General features: G+C 47.2%; 1 long non-coding RNA gene across 2 annotated transcripts in view; it reads left to right on the forward strand.

The window, feature by feature from the left end:
* The first annotated feature begins 1,273 nt into the window (after positions 1 to 1,273).
* Positions 1,274 to 20,721, forward strand: part of LOC140216501 (uncharacterized) — a 111,882-nt gene continuing 92,434 nt past the window's right edge. The window contains exon 1 of one of the 2 annotated variants that reach the window (XR_011893181.1): positions 1,274 to 4,258. This is a non-coding gene — a long non-coding RNA (uncharacterized lncRNA). The remainder of the gene's footprint in view (positions 4,259 to 20,721) is intronic. The other variant, XR_011893182.1, reaches the window with a different exon arrangement.

Here is a 20,721-nt window from a genome sequence, read left to right on the forward strand (position 1 = left end):
CAAATACAGTGTGTTCTTTTAGCTGCACGGATTTTATAAAAAGGTGAATTTTGTTAGGTTATTTTCCGATATTCTATCACGTTATGTGTCGTTGTGAGCACTAGGAGCTCGGTATCTTGCAAAATATGGCAGATAATTAATAAGGATATCTTAACTTACTGCTTATATAACAATTATAGAGGAAACTTTGCAATTCGGCAATTGAGGACCCAAAGTAACACTGTTAACTCAACAAAAAACTTCTCTAAACAATATCGTCTTGAGCGATAGAGCCTGCAGTACTTCGGCACTGCAGGCGTCACAGTATGGCAGTACCAAAAGAAATATGAAATAGTGCACCAGTGGCATCGATATATCCATCCTCTCTATTGCGAGTGCAGACCAACAGTAGCGCAAGCTTTAGCTGGTGCATCGCTTCATCGCGGCCTTCTCTTTTTTTTTTTCCCCGTGGTGACGCCAGGAATCGACGCGAAGCGTTCTCTAGTTCGTTCCCAATCTTGTGGCGGTACCGCAGCTCGGATAATCACGTTTGCCAATAGCAGAATATTAAAAAAAAAAGGCTCTATGGATCAGAATAAAGAGAACTCGTAATTGTCATAGCATTGGCGCGCGCGCAGCAGGGAAGTAGGTGGCGTTTTCTAATATGGTGGGGAGATCAGCGTCACTGACGCGCTTCTAAATTTTCGTTTGGGTTCAGGGCTGCCCACCGCCAAAATACTGCACGCCGTAGTACTTACGGCGATTTTTGTGAAGTTGTTGGTCAGCATATGACTGTCGGACTTCAATTTCGCGAATGCAATATTGCCTCTAAAATCGCTAATGAAAATTTTATAAACATATTTTTGTTACTTGTGAGCCATATTTCCCACGGTGCTCCATCTCTATTGTCTGCCAAGCCTTACAGTCGGAAAGCAGATGTGCAAATGCGCTTATCACAAGTCACCATTGCAGCAGGCTGTGTTATTTGGCGCGGAAAATAAAACAGCCTGTATACCTGCTACATTCGCGATCTCTGGGAACGAAAGTGAAAGGGGGGCGGCGACATGTGCGGTATCCAAGGCGGCTGTGGTGCTGCTGAACCATCAACCCCCCCCCACCCCCCCGCTCACCGGAAATTTTCGATATCCTCGCCTTCCTGACTACACCCTAGTGGTGGTGGTGGGGTAGGGTGACAGAAGACCTATGGGCCCCGGATGCCAGACGACCTAGATACGCCACTGGCTCGCTGTGAACCACTGTCTGTCACTTCAACGATGAGGGTACGAGCGGACAGCCCTTGCGAAACACTTTTCTATCGCCCTCTCTGGATAATGGCAGGCTTGAGAAGAGAGCCTAATACGTTTCTTGCCGCGATGCCCGTTGAAACGTTGCGACGCCGGAACCGAGGCGACGGCGCGGGTACCATGCAGCGGCTGCAAGCACTCGACGGCGAGCGCTCGATAGTGTACACGGCGACTATAGGTCGGCGCTTTTCGCGACCAAGTCATAGACGCTATGATATCGGATCTGCTGGCACTCGAACATTGGCGTGGGCCCGAAACATCAGTTCTGCCGGTTTAAAGAAGGTGCGTAGTGAAATCCAACTTGGAAGAAATGGCGCAAAAGAAGGCGGCTCCTGTCCTGTTTTATATACATACGGTCTATAGGCGTCGTCTTCTGTGCCATTTCTTCAAATATGGCCTCGTATAAGCTGAGGCCAGCTACAAGTCCTGTACTGGAATATGAAACCCAAATGTGCGTTGGTGATGGGGCCCTGCGCCACTGGAATCATCAGCGTCGGTCATCGGTAGGCATCTGTTTTTTTTGAGGACGTGAACCTGTGATTTGCCATTCAGAGTCATTGTGCCGTTGTGAATTGTAAGCTTCTTCCACGAACGTGCTACGTTTGTGCAAGGCAACCGCGGCGACGCGCCTATGCTTTATGCCAATTTAAGTTACATGCAGCCCATGCGTATTAACATGTTCTTTTAGTTTCATGGAGACCAAGTAAAATGTCTAAAGCATTACTTGCGGCTAGTAGGCAACAACGTTGTTCTCCTAGTTTGAGTTGCATAGCTCAGAACTTCGAGAGACGAAGCAGATTGCTACCAGAGATTAGGAAACACTTCAGACGAGTTCTAGATGCCACGGAGCGTCAATTGTTTGAAGAACCATTCACAATCAACACTACTTTTATAAGATACTTTATTTTATTTTTCTATTCTGAACATCGAAACAAAACAGAAATGTCATGGGATGATATCCAGGACTGGCAGAATACACCACCGTAGCTTCGTATTATAATCTGTCACTAGTGAAAATTGTCTAACGCCGCAGACACAATGTCTCGAGCTTGATTGTCACGTGCGGTGGCCGCCTTCTTAACGGCACTCCAAAATGAAAAACTAAAACAACTGTCGATGGTATAAACAAATTAGGGTTTGAGATGAGAATGTATTCAGAAAAAAGACAACAGATGGATTCAGCTATTTGTGTACGTTTATACACACGGAGAGTAAAAAAGTTCATTGGTATCCTCCACTACCGTCGTTCCTGCCCACCTATTTTATTTTTACCTCTCAAAGCCGGTGTGGCTTTGAGGTCCGAAAATGAATTAGTTGCTGAAAGTAGTACGCAAGGGGGACTGCGACGGCTAAGAAAGACAAAAATGACTAAATGCACAGCGGTCAAGGAAGAATCAATTTTGCTAACCCGCATTGTCGGGGAGCATACTGCGTAAAGCGAGGTATTTATCCAGCTGACAAGGAGACTTAGGAAAGGCACATAATTCAGGCGCACAAGCTACAAAAAAAAAAAAAAAAAAGAAAAACTGGAAAGAATAAATAAGTAGAAAAGGTACCACAAACACACTAAAGTACCATAGGAGTCTGCACAGGACCGTGGAGCTGTGAAAGTGTGCCACAGTGTTTTAATGGCCATCTGACGCCCCAACAGTTGAAGCCATTGCTCGATAATTTCGACCCGATGCCGAGTAAAGTGAGCGACGATAAATTTGCGACGAAAGAGAGGAGGAAAGCTGTTTTCTCCACAGCATAAGTGGGATTACAGTGTTGATGATGTCAGCGAAGTACATGTGGGATACAAGCCCGAACATGGCCTCTGGCTCTCGTGAGGCAGCCGGAGTAATTGTGTCGTGCCCGTCATGAGGCGCAAATAATCAGACATGGACCCTCAAAGACGACCGGGGCACGTGAGGCTTTCTTGAGCGTTTTTGCTAACGGTAATCGCATTGTCAACTCCTTCACGGCTGCAAGCGTTGTACTGGACCTTAAACACCTCAAGCGACGGACGTTGGCTGCCAGGAACTTGAAGAAAAATGAATAAAAAGGCCTACTCGCAAAAGCACTTCTATTTTCTGCACCAAAGAGCAAGGAGCGGAACCTCTTTCCTCTTCTTCACAGAGCTGCTTTTGCTTAAGTTGCCGATAGCGTTGAGCTGTTTTTGCAGGATAGCTGGACTCAAGAGGCCCTAGCAAGACACCATTCGCGCGCTAGCTTTCGCGGTCGATGCTTATCGCGAATGAAAGAGGTAAGGTCGACTCTCGACTTGAGACAGAGGTTTCTTATTGTCCGTTCAGGGATAGCGCCCTCTCAGGCACCGATCCTGTAGCTATGGGTTGCACACGTCTCAGCAAATACACGAGGAAACATGCTGAAGCTGCCATGCTCTCGCGCGCGATTTCAATAAAAGCAAAATAATGCCTCAGAGTTAGCGCGCTGGCTCAACTGAATCAGTTGGCCTCAGCTTATAAGAGTCCATCTTTGAAGAAATGGCACAGAAGACGACGCCTATAGACTGTATATATATAAAACAGGACAGGAGCCGCCTTCTTTTGCACCATTTCTTCCAAGTTGGATTTCACTACGCACCTTCTTTAAACCGGCAGAACTGATGTTTCGGGCCCACGCCAATGTTCGAGTGCCAGCAGATCCGATATCGTAGCGTCTGTAACTTGCTCGCGAAAAGCGCCGACCTATAGTCGTCGTGCACACTATTGAGCGCTCGCCGTCGAGTGCTTGCAGCCGCTGCATGGTACCCGCGCCGTCGCCTCGCGTCCGGCGTCACACTGATTCAACGGGCATCGCGGCAAGGAACGTATTAGGCTCTCTTCTCAAGCCTGCCATTATCCAGAGAGGGCGATGGGAAAGTTTTTCGCGCAGGCTGTCCGCTCGTACCCTCATCGTTGAAGTGACAGGCAGTGGTTCGCAGCGAGCGCACTGATATCCTGCTCTCCGACGGATGTGGAATCCATTACAGCGTAGGTTGTGTCCTCCTACTTATTACTTAAAAATTAACCTAAATTAAAAGTACACCTCTGAATTCCAGGAGTTCAGAAAAAAGTCAGATCTACCACCGCTTGCACTAAAACAATTGAGCTTACTCATGTTGTACGAGAAATACAGTAGCCATGTACACATATATACTGACGGATCGACCACATCGACCAGTTCTGGCCGTGCTGTGTTTACACGGACAAGAGGAGTAACACTGCGATTCAAGGCATCACATGTCACGACGTCCATGGCTGCAGAACTCACCGCTCTGCGCAGTGCGCTTCAATTTATTGACACAGAGTTCTGGTACATCCATGGGCCGTGTTTTCCGACTCGAGACCGGCTTTACACAGCATGTAGTCAATTCTCAGACGTGGAGCTTACGAACAGCTAACATACGAAATCGTCAAACTTCATCACGACGTCAAACAGAAAGGCCACGAAATTATTTTCCAGTGGCTACCTGCCCATTGCGGGATCAGTGGAAATGATCAAGCAGACAAAGCTGCCCGAGAGTCACATCAAGAACAATACATCGTTCCCATTCCTTTTACCAGGACGGACGCTGCAAGGCAGCTTCGTCACCTGGCACGCAAGCTCACCTGGCACGCAAGGCTGTACGAACTTAACCCTTCGCTACAACTCCGACCTCCACTCGGGCTTCACCGACGTGAGGCATCGCTTCTATACCGGCTGTGGTTGGGAGTGGCTTTCACGAAGGCGTACACTACTTTGATTAGAATGACCGACAATACTGCATGCGACGTCTGCGGCGTGAAAGAGAACATCGAACATTTATTGTGCCATTGTCATCGATTTCAGCCGGAAAGACAAACATTATCTATTGCATTGCTACGACTGGACGATCGTTCCTTGTCTGTGCAGGTGCTACTTGAATGCCGTTCCCATCGCTCGTCGGCTCACAAAGCTATGAAGGCGTTGTTGCCTTTCTTGAGGCCGACTGGCCTATGTGAACGTCCTTGACTCGCTCACGCCCTCCGCGTGCGTGCGCGAGCTCACCGCAGCTTTCCTCCCTCTCCCCTCCCTCTCTCTATCTTATCTTTCTATTTCCTCTTTCCCGTCCCCCAGAGTAGGGTAGCCAACCAGGCGCATTTCTGGTCACATCCCTGCCTTCTCTCTTTATTTTCTCCTCCTCCTCCCTTCGCAAACCAAGTAAACTCTGTGAGCCTGAGCTTAAATGTCCTGTAAAACCAGTCTTTCATCGGGCTTCGCTCCCGCAACTAAAAATCCGATTACTGCTTTATATTTGGTTTGACCTGGGTGCAGGTAACCATGCCAGGAACCAGAAAAAAATATAGGTGGCGTTTCTTGCACCTAAACGACTATCTCTGCTCATATTGCAGGAGAGGTACGCGAATGAGCTTTTTTTAAAGAAATGAGGGGAGGGGGGAGGCGTACCGTAGAATACACAAGGACGCGTACACAAGAAAAAGGCGTTAGACACGGATAGACGCTGGACTTTCAAGTCTGCTTTATTCCAGAAAAAGCACAGTTGAAAGCCCAGGGTCCGTCCGTGTCTAACGCCTTTTCATCTTGTACCCGTCGTTGTGTATTCGCTGGTGCCCCCCATTTTTTCAAGTTCATCATGCATCAACTGGCCCAAGAGCTTGCGCTAATGGAGGTACGTCGATCATGTAATACTGCTCTTAGCAATACTGTACTGTACTGCATTTATACCGAAGGCTCAGCAACCCCCCGGTTCGTCCGGAGCCCTGGTTTCCCCAGTGAGAGCCCCTACCATCACTATCAAGACGTACCACCCAATTACATCGACGGCTTGCGGCTTGCATCGACGAACTTGCAGCTTTTCTTGCTTCACTTAGTGTCGTCGGCTAAGAAAAACCTCGACGATGGTCGATATGCAGCATTTCGAAGGCAGTTCTGCAGTCATTCAAATCAACCCATTGGCGTGGACCAAAGGGAAAAGATAAACGGGATGGGAAAGTCAGGGAGGTTAACCGGATGAGATTGTGGTTTGCTACCCTGCACTGGGGGGAAGGGTAAAGGGAAATGAAAGACGGAAAAAAATATCAGCGGGGAGAAAAGGCAAACTAACGGAAAAAGAAATGTGGGCAAGGTCGTGAACGTCCATGAGTGTAACAGCCTCTCCAATAGGCTACTGGAGCGTAAAAATACCAAGAGCACCTTCAGTGTCTTGTGGCATGACGACTGTATATGTACGGTCTGCTCCGAAAACGGCTGGTCGTCAAGACGCGCCAGCGCGGTCGCGAGCGAGTGCCTGGGTGCGCTGTATCGGGGACAATGACAAAGAACTCACAAACAGCTGGCGTTCGAGATTAGAGAACTCATCTATACCTTAGTCGAGAGAGGGCCCCATGCCACGTATTAGCGGCTTCCAAGTCACTGTGGCGTCATAGGTAACGAGTATGTTGATAATGCTGCTCGGTTAGCTCTTTAGAAGAGCCAAGAGGAAGCGAAACTCTTATCAAGGTCATTTGCTGTTATAGAAAACTTCGAGTACTCGCACGAGGTGTCATGTTCTATATGTGGAAATCCCCAAATGTTCAATGCAACCGATAGCACTACCTGGAACGTTCCCTCCGTCTTCGCATCCAAATTGGAGTCTGCGGACGCGAGGATACCCTACTTTGTCGCCTTTGGCAAGGAGCAGCCATTACGAAGTCTTTTGCTTTTCGTTTTGGAATGGCTGACAGTGATGCAATAATATTTATGACTGTGGTCACGAGGAGATCCTTGAAAACGTTCTGTGTGACTGTCATCGCCATACTGTACAGAGATGGTCGCTCGCGACTGCGTTAGTCCGCTTTGATTACAGGCCGTTATCCAGCCATGTGTCCAGCCCGCCCACTACGTCTTCCGAAACGAAACTTTCCAGCCATTCTTGCAAGGGAAATGGGGTACAAATACAAGGAGTAACGCACCCATTTTTCTCCCGCAAGAGATGCGCACCTGCTCAAGTGGAAAAAATTATTTTCACAAGCATATTGTCATAGGCAAGCAATTAAACAACATTATCGCAAGTCCTCACTGTGGCTCGATCGGGCAAAAGCGTCTAGTGCAAGTTCCGCGGCTTCATTTTCCGCTCGGGACAAGCAAGCAGATAAATGTTGTTTTGGATCCACGCAGACTGACTGAGTTCAGAGCGAACGGCGAAGCGCCACGGGTGCACGGTTGGTACGCAGAAATATCGTGCCAATTATTATTCATTATACTTCATTATTCTCATATGATAACTTTATGACCCATAAATCTGCAATTTACAAGGTAACACACTGCTGAATAAAAGATTAGTTGAGCTCAAGATTACGCCTAATTTTTTAGAGCGCAACTCCTAGGCGCCCATTGCTGGGTTGAGCGTCGGCGTCTCCCGGCGTAACCGCGCGAACGCGCTCGTGCGTTCGTCTCGCGCGTTCGTCGTCGTCTTTTACGACAGCTGGCGCCGATGCAACTGATCATGCCAGCGTTCCCATACTGCCCCTTCCTCTGCGAACGCTCTGACGGCACTGGCCCACTGCCAGTTGGTGTGGTGATTTCGGTCTCAAATTCTTTGCCTCAATATATCGCGAAATGAAAACACGTATCGGACTGCGCTCAAATTTCACATTAGGCAGGATCGTAACCGTTGGACATTTTTTTTTCGTTCCATCGCTGTTTGCGCTGTCCTTAACTTGTTCTCGAGTTTTTTTGCCAACCTCCATGTTTCTGGCCTATATGTTAGCACCGGTAGAATACAACGATTGTACAATCTTCAACTACAGTGGTAAGCTCTTAGTCAGGATTAGGTAATGCGTGCCGCAGGCACTCTAGTCTGCTTTTATTCCGCAACTTTGCTTCTCATGATCAGAGTACCCTGTGAGTAATTGACCTAGATAAGCTTACTCCTGCACATACTCTAGAGGCTGACTGGCGATCACGAGTCCTTGGTCCCTTTCCAGGCCACTGAACATTACCTTTGTCTTCTGCATAATTATCTTCAACGCTACTCATACACTTTCTCGTTCAACGTCCGCAATCATTTGTTGCAATGCATCCCGAGTGTTACTGAAAAGGACAGTGCCATCTGCAAACAGAAGGTTGAGATATTCGCCGTTGATCCTCGTCAAAAGAGAGAACGAGAGCGGTGTTGATCAGAGAGGAACCAGGGGTAGCCGATATTCTAGTAGACATTAAGAGAAATCAATGAAGCTGGGCAGGCCATGTAATACGTAGGATAGATAACCGATTGACCATTAGAGCTACAGAATTGGTGCCAAGGGAAGAGAAACGTACTGGAGGACGGTAGGAAATGAGGTGGGCTGATGAAATTATGAAATTTGCAGGCGTAAGTGGGAATCAGCTCGCGCAAGACAGGGGTCAATGAAGATCGACTGGAGCGGCCTTCGTCCTGCAGTGGACATAAATATAGGCTGACTACGACAACAACGACGATGATCTCAAACTCTCGTCGGTGGCTGTCGTAGCGTCCGGTTGCTTCTCTTAGCGTTAATTTCATCATTCCCCTACCTGTAGGACATCTCGCGTTTGTCTGGTGCGTTACAAAAAGGTACTGAAAGACTGACCGACCACAACTGCCCATATTTAGTTCATCCACGTTTGATGCTCCTTCAAAAAATTACTTATCTGTCTAACGAGCTAGACGTCATTTATGTCATAAAATATCAAAGCGCATTAAACATACGAGAAGAGGCGTGTGTAAAGAGTTTGTGAATAGCTATCTTTAATTTAGCGTGTCACTACGTGACGTAAAAATACTAAGACAGCCGGGACACAGCTTTAATTATATGGATGTTAGATGCTTGCGGATGTATATGAATTTGAATCAGCTGGTTCATGCTCCGTGCTTGGGGTGTTCTAGTAAGCTTTTGTATGTATATTTATTTCTTGTCCAGGGAAAAGTTTGTTCTCCCTTCCGCTCCAATCCGCGACAAGGAATTCTGGCTGCGTGCCTGCCGTTATTAAAGTAAATCATTTTGGAATGCCGACTTCATAAGTCATCGCAGCGGAGGTCGACGAAGGCTCTGCTTGTGCTTTTTAGAAGATACCTCCGCAAATGGTGTTCATATCGCTGCACGCGGTCCTGTGTTGTGATGGCATGCGGCGATCACGACCGGCTCGGACTGTGTGACCGTACACAATCTGTATCTTTCTATTTTCTTCCTATGTTTCATCTCCCCCGTTCTCCACTGTGGAGCAGCAATCCGGAATTTCCTTTCTGCTTAGCCCCTCCCTGCCTTTCTTCTTTCAGTCCTCTCTCTCTTGCATCTTGTGCCTGCGAGTGCGCTTTCCTGCGAGAACAGGACAGCGCATGTGTCACCCGACTTCTTTTTTTTTTTTTTTATCTGTCGCCCTGCCACTCGCGCTCTTTCTAGAATGTTAGCTTCGCCATTGCTGCGTGTTCTGAGGCGGGAGATGCCGAATATCCCGCAGGTGGGCAGGGTCGCCTCCTCCAGGCGTAGTAGCTGCGTCCCTTGCTCGCTAAGTTCCAGCTTTACGCTTGAAATGAGCCAACATTCCCTGACACAAAGCCGTTAATTGTTTAGTGTTTTCTAACATAAAATATCAGTCCTGCTATGCTCTCGTTATGAGCTCCAAGTTCTAATTAAAAAAGAAAAAGAAAAGGAAGAACTGACAAAACTCTTTATTAAATTAATTGACTAACTAGTGCAATGGCTAAGTTTTCGAGCTTGTGCCGCTGGATCTTAAGCGACGGCGAGAAACCGCTGATGTGTCTAATTTGCCCCCATTGTGGATTTCTCAGATGGTGAGCACCTTGTATTTCACAGATGCTATTCCGGGTTGTCGTTGACTCACCTTTGCTGGAATATGCGATGACACATGGTTAAGGAGAAATTGAAGAGTTAGTGTTTTCCATACGTGTTGCCAGGGATAAACAACTTACCTTCTGTTCAACAAGCCCGCATCCAGTGCCCTTTAACACGTAGCTTGGGGGTCTGCCAGCTGTGGCTTCTAAGCTGCATCGTGAATCGTGATGGCCTTGGCACAGGTGTACATACATCCCGTAGCTGCGTTTCGAGCGAGGGAAACGCACGCTGTTCTCGTATATCTCCCGTCGGACGTCAAATTCAGGCTCAGAGGCGCGCGTGCACACAGTAGGTTAGAAAGACCCTTTGAAAAGTTGTTGGGCAGTCTGTTGTCCACAACAACTCTGGAATATTTGCATAAAATGTAGACACCCAACACCCTCCTTGGCCTACCGATGGTTACTAATCAGTGACTATATAGCACAAAGTACACAAAAAAGATTGGTGTTTCGCTAAAACGCTGATTTTTGCAATCTTCAGTGAGCATCTCAATGAATGACGAATCGCCCGCTGCGTCTCCGTGGATCAGCATCTGCGTCTGTATGCATACGAAACCTTCAGTGAAAGCAGAGTTGCATCTAATGAACATACCCGCCGAGCTTATTCGAGCTCACGTCGGACAAGAAAACTAGAATTCGGCTCTTGCTTACCTTACAATATACGTTACCAAGCTACGCGCGTGTGGTCAGAGCCTATTAATATAACCACATAACTCATTTTGCTAAGGCAGATATGGAAGCGCGGATAATGTGAAGTCAGCAGTTTCGCTTCAATACCGTCGAATGAAGCGTGTTTTCTTCGAGCTGACCATGATTTGGCAGTAAATACCAGCGCATACCAGCTGTTGGCCTCCCTCATGCACTGTGCAGCAAAACTAATTAGAGTGCAAATGTATTTCGTGTTAAATTTTACAAACTGACACCTGAAGATTGGTGCTAGCTTTGGCCCTCCTGCTAGGAGAAATTACCTCGAGCGCTAAAACTTTTCAATACTACAATTGCTACATGTGCCCTAGTAACATAGCAATACGAATGATTTAATTAATAAAGGGAAAATCAGGCATCCACCCATTCGTAGCAATTGCTACAAAGGAAGCCCATACGGGTTCCTCGAAAGAAAAGCTTCGCAGCTACGAGTTGTTGACAAATTCGACTTCGCCCTGCCTTCTGCTAGCCGCCTGGTTAGGTCAGATGGTAGAGCGGCTGCCCCGGAAAGGCGGTGGTCTCGGGTTCGAGTCCCGGACCAGGACGAATTCTTCTTCAACTGCGAGGCTTTTCTTTCGAGAAACCCGTATGGGCTTCCTTTGAAGCAATTGCTACGAACGGGTGGATGTCCGATCTTGACTTTATTAATTACTTCTCTCCACCCCGCGGGTTTCCGCAGAACTATTGTCATACGAATGGTTTAATAGTGAAATATCGTAAATTAAAAGCAAGCATTCGTTGGTCTGATGAAATATTCAGTGAATAGCTCGATGGCGCGCGTATGAATTAATTTAGTGACATTTCGATCGAGGGTCCTTCCGAAGGTCTGATGAAGGCCTTGGCTGAAACGCTAATATGCATGTATGTGATTTCCCATGCTGACATTTTTGTTTCAGTTAAAGAGCCCCGGGTGGCCAAACTTAATGTGACGTCCTCCTCCCTCATAGCCTCAGGTACAATTTAGCTGTTTGACATTAGAATCAAACCAATTAAAGTGATTGTCGCGCTGATGCGCGACCACTCTTTTCTCCCTTGCGACAAGGTCGTGGTGCCCGCCATTGAGCCGATTCCGCTTCGAAGAACATTTGCACCAGCGTTGTTTCAGCATGCTAAGAGGAAAGTAAAAAAAAAAAAATTTGAACGTCAAGAATGAAAAGAAGAAGGAAAGAAAGGCGCCGTTGAGCGTGACGCAAGTACGAACCTCGTGTGCCACCAGCGCGCATAATTCGCTCGCGCAATACCTCGGCGGCGGTTATAGGCCGGGGTTCGCACTGAATCACCGGCAGATTGGACGCATCAAAAAGGAAAGAATGGCTTTCGTTGCGTCACTTCACTTGCGCATGCAACGCGAGATGTGACGCACGCGCCCCGCGTGTGCCGTTGTCGATCTGTAATCGATTGAACACCGACTGCGTGCAGCCGAGGGTGATCGCGTGGCGTGGTCCTGGCGCCGCGGCGCTGCTTAGCCGAGGCGTGTGGTTGGCCGCAGAGGGCAACGAAGGCGCGAAAGCCGTTGTGTGCGGACGTCTTGGCCACCCCCATCACGTACGCACCGGCGAGTTGCCGCCAGTGAACGAATAATAAAGCTCGCGGTTGAGGTGGATTACCAAAAATAGAGCCGCAGGTGTAGCAGTGAGATGATTCCTTCGGGGTAGCGCTTTACTAGCGCGGGCGGCGGACGTCAGGCAGTGCGTGTTGCGCAACAAGTAGCCGAATGAGGCATAAATTGACTTTTTTTTTGTTTCTTGCGGCGACCTAGAGGACGTGCGTACTGCAAAGGCGGAATTGGATACAGCCGTTGTTAAAGGCGAACGGGTTTGCTGATAATTATTGGACTAGAGGGCTAGTTTAGAGAGGAGTGTCTCAGAAATGGACGCGTAATCAATTGCTGTTTCACGTGGTGCTGTCCTTGAATGCCTGATCTCGGCTTTCGGTGATGCTACGCACTTCCGCCGATGCCTACCTCTCCCTTTCTTTTCTCCTTTTAAATTTGCGATATATCGCGCTCTTTATAACTCGCTGCTACCGTCGGGCCGCAGCAGCAAGAGCTGGCGCTCGTCGCCTTGGTAGCGGGAGAAAGATCGTGGTCCAAGAGCGGCGATGCTGCGCAGCCCACAGAGGCAGGCGCGGCTATCTGTGCATGCGTCTGTGGGGAAGTGAAATACCAAGAAAGCTGGTATTTCGACTATATGCGGCGGAGAATGACCGATACAAGCATCTTCTAAAAAATTGGCCCAACTTTCGTTGAAAGCACCGTTCAAGGTGGCGCCATGAAACCTTTAGGGGATGTATATGGTGTGTCTCTGGAATGTGTAGGAACCCAAACGCGTGCGACGATTACGGGCGTTGTGGAGAAATATTATATTTCTGTTACTTGTGCATATTCCACAGGGTGTCCCTTCTGGACTATCGGGCGTGTCAATATGAAACATGGTAGAAATTAAAGTGATAGGGAAAAACGCGGTGAAGAAATTTCACAATTGCAGAAGCTTTGAGAGCGCCAGGTGAAATTATCAAATTTGTGTAAACTGTGGTTTTTCTCGCCTGTCACGGGCCCCGAAGAGCTTTTTTTTTGCGAACTACTGGGCATATCATAATGAAACTTCGAAGTAATGAAGTGTGTTCTGGGTGCAAGATAATTTGAAATTTCAGCTTTAATGCAGGTGCCGGAAAAATTTTCGGATCGCCAACGGAGCGATTTAAATATTCAAACTGTGGATCTAAACAAACGCCTCAACATTTCTTCTCACAACTTTGCAAACGTTATAGGCGAAATACCCTATACTAATCAACTATTGGAAGTATATTGATAAGTTCATTACTGTTAATTGGCGAGCGTCGATTGTAAGCGATCTACATTGACTGTCCACGCGCCGTCTGCGATAACTGCATTATTGCTGGTCTGGCCTAATACATCACCTCATCTTATCATCCTTTGCATAATTTAACGATTTCATGTTGGTGGAGAAGCTGGTGACAATATACTTCAACAACGCCGGCGCCGCGTGACAGTTGCGGATCGACCCGGCACGCGGAGGCGGTGTGGAGCACGACCTCGGAGATCGCGCGCGGGCGCGGTTGCCATGTGAGGAGCACAGAATTTTGTATAAAAAATTACTGGAGGGATCCCTGTGGCGCTAGTGTCTACGGGAGCTGCAGGTATGGCCGTTAAGCCAGCATTGGGAATGATGGGTGGTACATGGATTTGCCTAAACTTTGTCCTTCCGGCTTCAAACGGCTTTGTGGCTTCGCAAACTGACCATTGTCAACATAATGTTGCCTAATGCATGCAACAATTAACAACTATTATGCACATGCACATGAGCTTATTGCCTTCATGCATTCAGAAAAATGTGACTGCTTGGAAACTTGGAAACATGAAGCCTAATAAACAAAGCCACAGGAATGTCTAAAGTCACAAGCATGGCTAGTGCAAATCTATCCATTATTGCGATGTTAAATGGGTGGCCGCAGCGCCAGAGTTTCCTTTAGTAATCCTTGTGAAAAGCTCCATGGTAAGGAGCTACAAACTGGGAGAAAGTTACACAGGAACAAGAGGTGTCTCCTTGGAAAATGCTCGCGCTGGCCGGGCGCGGTGGCCCCTTTGTCTCCGTCTCTGCCTCGCTGGAACTGGATTTGGGATTGTGCAAGTTGGCACATGTTCAGCGTGTTCTTTTTTCACCTGCATTTGGATGCACACAGCCGCCAATATATTCCTTAATTCTCTTTGTCTCGGGAGTTTTCATTAATGGTAGACGTAGAATAACCTATACATAGTATGCAAACTATGCGGCGTATAGAGATTTTGAAGACAAGTGTAAGTATTTGCAAACTTCATCTGCATGCTACATACTATAGATCGTACAACCTGAAGCCCTTCGAACAGGTCTTGATATCTTGAGATGTTCGACAGCTACAACAGCTTCCATTGCACAGGAGCACCAGATAACCACATATATCGCTGTTGAGACGCCCAGAGCGCAAAATACGCTGCGAAGTGCAGCAAGCTCCGGAGCAGTCGATGTTGTCCAGTGAGAAGTTTTAACTGAATGGTTACGGCTTTTTGTGAAAGACCACAGCTCCTGCAGATCCGTCCACAGCTGTCGAGCCATCAGTGGATGGCACGGATCATGCATTTCGCATGATCCATTTAAATTATGGGGTTTAACGTGCCAAAACCACTTTCTGATTATGAGGCACGCCGTAGTGGAGGACTCCGGAAATTTCGACCACCTGGGGATCTTTAACGCGCACCTAAATCTAAGTACACGGGTGTTTTCGCATTTCGCCCCCATCGAAATGCGGCCGCCGTGGCCGGGATTCGATCCCGCGACCTCGTGCTCAGCAGCCCAACACCATAGCCACTGAGCAACCACGGCGGGTTCGCATGATCCATGAAGATCTATGACGAAGATGGAGCATATTCAGCGATTAGAAGGCAGCCCTGCATTGTTTGCTACCCGCTCTACGTCGTGGACCACAAGACCAACTTGTGCTGGAAATAGGGCAGCTATATCCCCAGCTAGCAGAGAAAGAACATGACGTCACTTTTCAGTGACTCCCAGGCCACTGCGGCATCATGGGCAACGAAAACCCCGATGCTGCTGCTAGGAGGGCTAACGAAGATGCTGTGAAGGAACCAATCCCGCTATCAATAACTGACGCAGCAGCAATGCTTCGCATACTAGCGCGTGATGCCACATGATCCACGTGGAACATGCCAGGGGCCCTATAACGTAAAACTATTCCAATATGTTTCTATTCCAGTCTCCTGACGTCAAATTTGCGTAACCACCGACGCAAGCACCGGGTGGCCACCCGCAGTGTTGTCTGAACACACCAATAAAACGCTCTCCTCGTTCATAGGAGGTCACTTTTGTTTGCTTGAAAAACGAATAACAGTGCCTACACTGAGTGGCTTGTATCTAATTGGCTGACGAGAGGCAAGGAGAACGCTCAAGTGGAGAGGGATTCGATGGGACAGAGCCAGTGCAATGAAAATCGATAACCGGATGAAGAGGGTGGTGCCGGCGTCTGCGGTTGGTCGGCTTTCCCTTACTTAGCTTGCGGTGGCTGGTCGAAAATCGCGGCGGCATGCAACGGAAGCTTAAGAATGACGCTAAAAGGGACACTCAGCAAAAAAGAGTTGGCAGAATGAGGTCATAAACGTGCCGAAAGTGCTCGAAAACGTTACACGGCCACGCAAGAAGTTTTATTATGCGCAAATACACCCATGCTCTCCGGCAGGTGCGAGTAGCCAGCACCTGAGCGATCGGCGGCAGCCATCTTTTATTCCTTTCGGAACGGGGCAGCCTGCGGCTATTCAGAAGAAAATTCAGTTTTGTTCGGCATATTAATGCATCTTTAATGCGTACACGTCACTTTGACGCGGTGAGTTTTCGCGGTTTTGTGACGTCGCGTGACAGGCAGGTGTATGGGTGAAGCCCGAAAACTTGACGAATAGCCGGAGGCTAATGGCGAAAAGGCGTCAAATCAGAAATAACTGTGTTCATTTTTTCCATCAAATCATGCATAATCAGTGTGTACACATCATATCAGATGGGGAGGTATCACGGTTTTCGTGACGTCGCGTGACAGACAGGTGAAGTGGGAGTGGTTGAAAAAAGTTTTTGACCAATCGTGGAGGGCTGATAGCAGAATTGGAATAGAAAAGTTTGGAATAGTTTTACATTATAGCGCCCCAGCTTTCCTACGTACTCGACTGCACCGCCTGTACCCATCCCTTCGACTACGCATTCCATCTGGACTATCCCGAATCGAGACAACTGTTCTCTGCCGACTGTGGCTTGGCGTGTATTTCAAGGAATGCATTTGCTTGCCGCATCGGTATGGCTGACAGTGCTGCCTGTGATAGTTGCAGCAGCGCGGAAACAATCGAACATATCCTCTGTTAGTGTCCTCGCTACAGCTCCCAGGAGCAGTCGCTCGTGACGGCATTGGCACGCCTCGATGACCGGCCGTTTTCTGAGCAGACGATCTCGGAGTGCCGGCTGATGGGATCTTCACAGTAGAAGGCGATGAAGGCGCTGCTGAGGTTCCTCGAGTCAAGCGATCGGCTTGAACGACTGCGACCCTCGTGCGTTCCTTTGTATGTTTTTCTTTTCATTCCTTTTTCGCCCTCTCCCACTGTTTCCATGTGTGTGCACTTTTCTATATCTTTCTGTGTCCCGCTACCCCTCCCCCAGTAATGGGTAGCAAACTGAATATCTATCTTCTGGTTAACCTCCTTTCCTTTATAATCTCTTTTATTTCTCTCTTTCTCGTTATCTCTCTCTCTCAGAGCACACATTCGGTACCGTTTACGGCTACCATCACACCATTTAGCTCGTTTGCCAGCGCAGAAAGCACATCTTTCATTATGTGATATTGTGACTATAGTCACCATGACATAATGCCACCTGGCTTCAAGCCTGTCAAGCACCTAACATCTGCATTGTGATGTTTTGGACAGCCTCACGTCTGCCTCTCAGTTTACTTTCATTGAAAGCTCCCATGCTGGAGAATTCTATGCCATATCTTGTTTGTCTCACGGAATAGCTGGTGCAAAGTGAATATGAGTGCACCTTTGTCGGTGGTTTTCTCGACCATAGGACAGTTTTCGCAAATCTCAGCATGTACTTAAAGGTGAGAAATCTGTTCCACAAGAAAATTTCCTATTTCAACTATGGTGATGACATTTGTGACAATAATATTCTCGCGTCATCCTCGGATAATTTCTTGCTCTACAGCACTAATTCTTGCGTAACAATTTACTAGACTAAGCTCAGTGTACTGTGAATGAGTGCCCCGAAAGATTTATTCCCAAACGATACGTAAAGTAAAATCCATAACACAACAGAAATAATCCAACTGATACGTCACATCAAGCATCGGCGCAAACGAAATAGTTAGCTTAATAAGAGCCATGACTCGTTGTTAGCTTCTCTTAACTACTCTGAAACCTAAAATGCATGAGGCCAGGAACATTTATTATAGTAGCATGCACGCGCTGCCTGTATTTGTGAAGTTTCTGTAAGCCACTTACATAAATATATTCTCCGTCGACAGAGGTCTTCTTTCCTTTTATTAGTTTTCTGAGTTTTTTTTTTAGTTTTCGGCAGCAGGCCGAATTTTTGTGACAGTAAAGGAGGTGTTTAATGTCTTCATTGGATTCTTCACAGCAGCATACTGGGGATATTTGCTCTTCATATTCTTCCGAAGAAGTACTTCGCGTAGGCCACGCCATTTTGTAATCTACATGTGACTGTTTCCTCACCTTCATTGGCATATTGAACTTTGTACTTGGATCTTAGCTAATGCTCAACCCTAAGTCTCATTATTCTTTCTGACAAAGAGTAACGAAGACTCTCTCATGCTTTTATATGTGTACCGCCATGCTACGGCAACAACAGCAACATCCCTGCAATTAAACAATGACTTGGGACTCACTGAACTGTGATATCATGATGCTGTATTTTTTGCTCTGACGTAAGCATTCTGTATCTCGTATACTATAGTATCGTTCCCTGTTCAAAAGCTGATGTTTCTACCGAAAGTAGCAATGCTTGGAAAATGGCTTAGAATTACCCATTGTCATGGATATCTTTGTAGGCATATGAACGTCAATGCAGAGATAATCACGTTAAGTTCTGCGAAGTTGAAGGTGTAGTGTGAGATAGTTTCAACGCTCTTTGTCTTCCGGATTCTGGAAACTGATCGCTGCATGACCGACCAGTATATATTTGAATGCGGTTTTGGTACGCAGTGCGAAAATTTTAGATACTTTAAGCTTATTACTGGCATGCTGAGTTTTCAAGACATCCTCGGCACCTAAGTAAACACATCTGGAATGTCGAGAAGTTGAGGAGGACGCGAGACGTCTCAGTGGCCAATATTCTTTCACCATGAGGAGGTTTCTGCACTTGTCCCCTCACTCGTTAGGCGCCTGGCAAGGGAAAGGGTTGTTGTATTGAGTCATTAAGTGACAATAATGACGGCACCTCTCGACAAGTTTTAGTGTCTGCAAAGACAGCTAGCGAGACTCGGCAATTACCAAGAAACTGCCGGAAAACCGAAGAACGCCCAAGCGGAACCTTTTGGTTAAGAGTTGTAGGATTTCTCATGAGCTGTGAACCATCAAGATTGTTTACTGTGCACGCAAATATAAGTAAACTAACGTTTCTTAGGCACTATCTTATCTTCTACGCAACGTACTGAGATGAAATAAAGATATACGTAACTTAGACCAACGCCTAAAGCATTTCCAAGCTTGTCATTCTATTCTGCCGCTCTTGCGTGACGCGCATAGGAAAAAATGTGACACACAGACTGACGATACAGACGATCTCGTCTTAATTTGTTTCATTGTCCTTCTGCTGTCAAATATTTATTTCGGTGCTGTCCCAAAATAGCATTGTCGCTCCTGCTCATTACTGAGAAATGTACGGATGGCGGGACTCTTGTCAGGCAGTGTGCAATTGCCTCTACCCTCTTAGTCCGTGACATTGTATGTCCAAACGACGCTGAACTAAACAAACCAAGTAGGTATATGTAAACCAAAGGACATCGCAGTACCTGTTGGTTTCACAATAAAGGTACAGTTCATCGTCCTCATTCACTTCTAAATGTCAGGTTGTTTCAAGAGGTCAGAGAAAAGTTAATGTGTTTAGATGAATATTTCATTTAAACTTAGAATATCTAAATTTACAACAAGATTGTCGGTATTGTCACCACACTTCTCACTGATGTGAACGTGCATACTTCACCGTGAGAAAAAAATTCCCTTGAGCTTTCAGAACAGTTTGCACCTATTCCTCAACATCGTCATCAGCCTGAAGCCTCCTGGCTACTTAAAACACTTTCAGTCGTAAGAACATATTGTGATAGTAGGGAACGAGACAAGGACAGTGTGGTGGTGCTGCCGGATCCGTAATATCTGTCGTTATGTCGCGCTAGGTACGCTGCACACGTTCGCGCACGAATCGTTTTCTACGCATCAGTCAGCAGCCTCTGCACGATTTGTGAGAACTGAGCAATCTTATTGACGATATAATTGGAAAAAGATCAGGGAACAACACTAGGATGTGATGAGATAATATCGACGTCTAACTTCAGGATGACAACTTGGACACGAATGCGTTGGCGAGTGATGACGCCAGAGCAATTCGCGCTGTATCAGTTTTGGACACACAGAAAGTGCCGGAAAGAGGGACGGAGATTGGGAAAGGCTTGGAGGTTAACGAGGGTTTCGCTTGTCGCGAACTTTTCTTCAGAAAAATGGGGAAATGCTCATACATACTCACAACTCTTGCGTCAATGAATCTCACGAGGTTTCACGCGTGGCCACCCAGAAACAGTCGGAGAGAGAGACGGAGATTGGGAAAGGCATGGAGGTTAACTAGGGTTTCGCCTGTCGCGAACTTTTCTTCAGAAAAATGGGGAAATGCTCATACATACTCACAACTCTTGCGTCAATGAATCTCACGAGGTTTCACGCGTGGCCACCCAGAAACAGTCGGAGAGAGAGACGGAGATTGGGAAAGGCATGGAGGTTAACTAGGGTTTCGCCTGTCGCGAACTTTTCTTCAGAAAAATGGGGAAATGCTCATACATACTCACAACTCTTGCGTCAATGAATCTCACGAGGTTTCACGCGTGGCCACCCAGAAACAGTCGGAGAGAGAGACGGAGATTGGGAAAGGTATGGAGGTTAACTAGGGTTTCGCTTGTCGCGAACTTTTCTTCGGAAAAATGAGGAAATGCTCATACATACTCGCAACTCTTGCGTCAGTGAATCTCACGAGGTTTCACGCGTGGTCACTATACGGTGGCTCAGTGGCTATGGCGATACGCTGTTCAGCATGCGGCTGCAGGTTTCATTCCCGGCCGCAGTGGCCACCTTCCTATTGGGGCCGTAAC

This window comes from Dermacentor andersoni, chromosome 1 (assembly GCF_023375885.2).
Source record: "Dermacentor andersoni chromosome 1, qqDerAnde1_hic_scaffold, whole genome shotgun sequence".
Taxonomy (NCBI): domain Eukaryota; kingdom Metazoa; phylum Arthropoda; class Arachnida; order Ixodida; family Ixodidae; genus Dermacentor; species Dermacentor andersoni.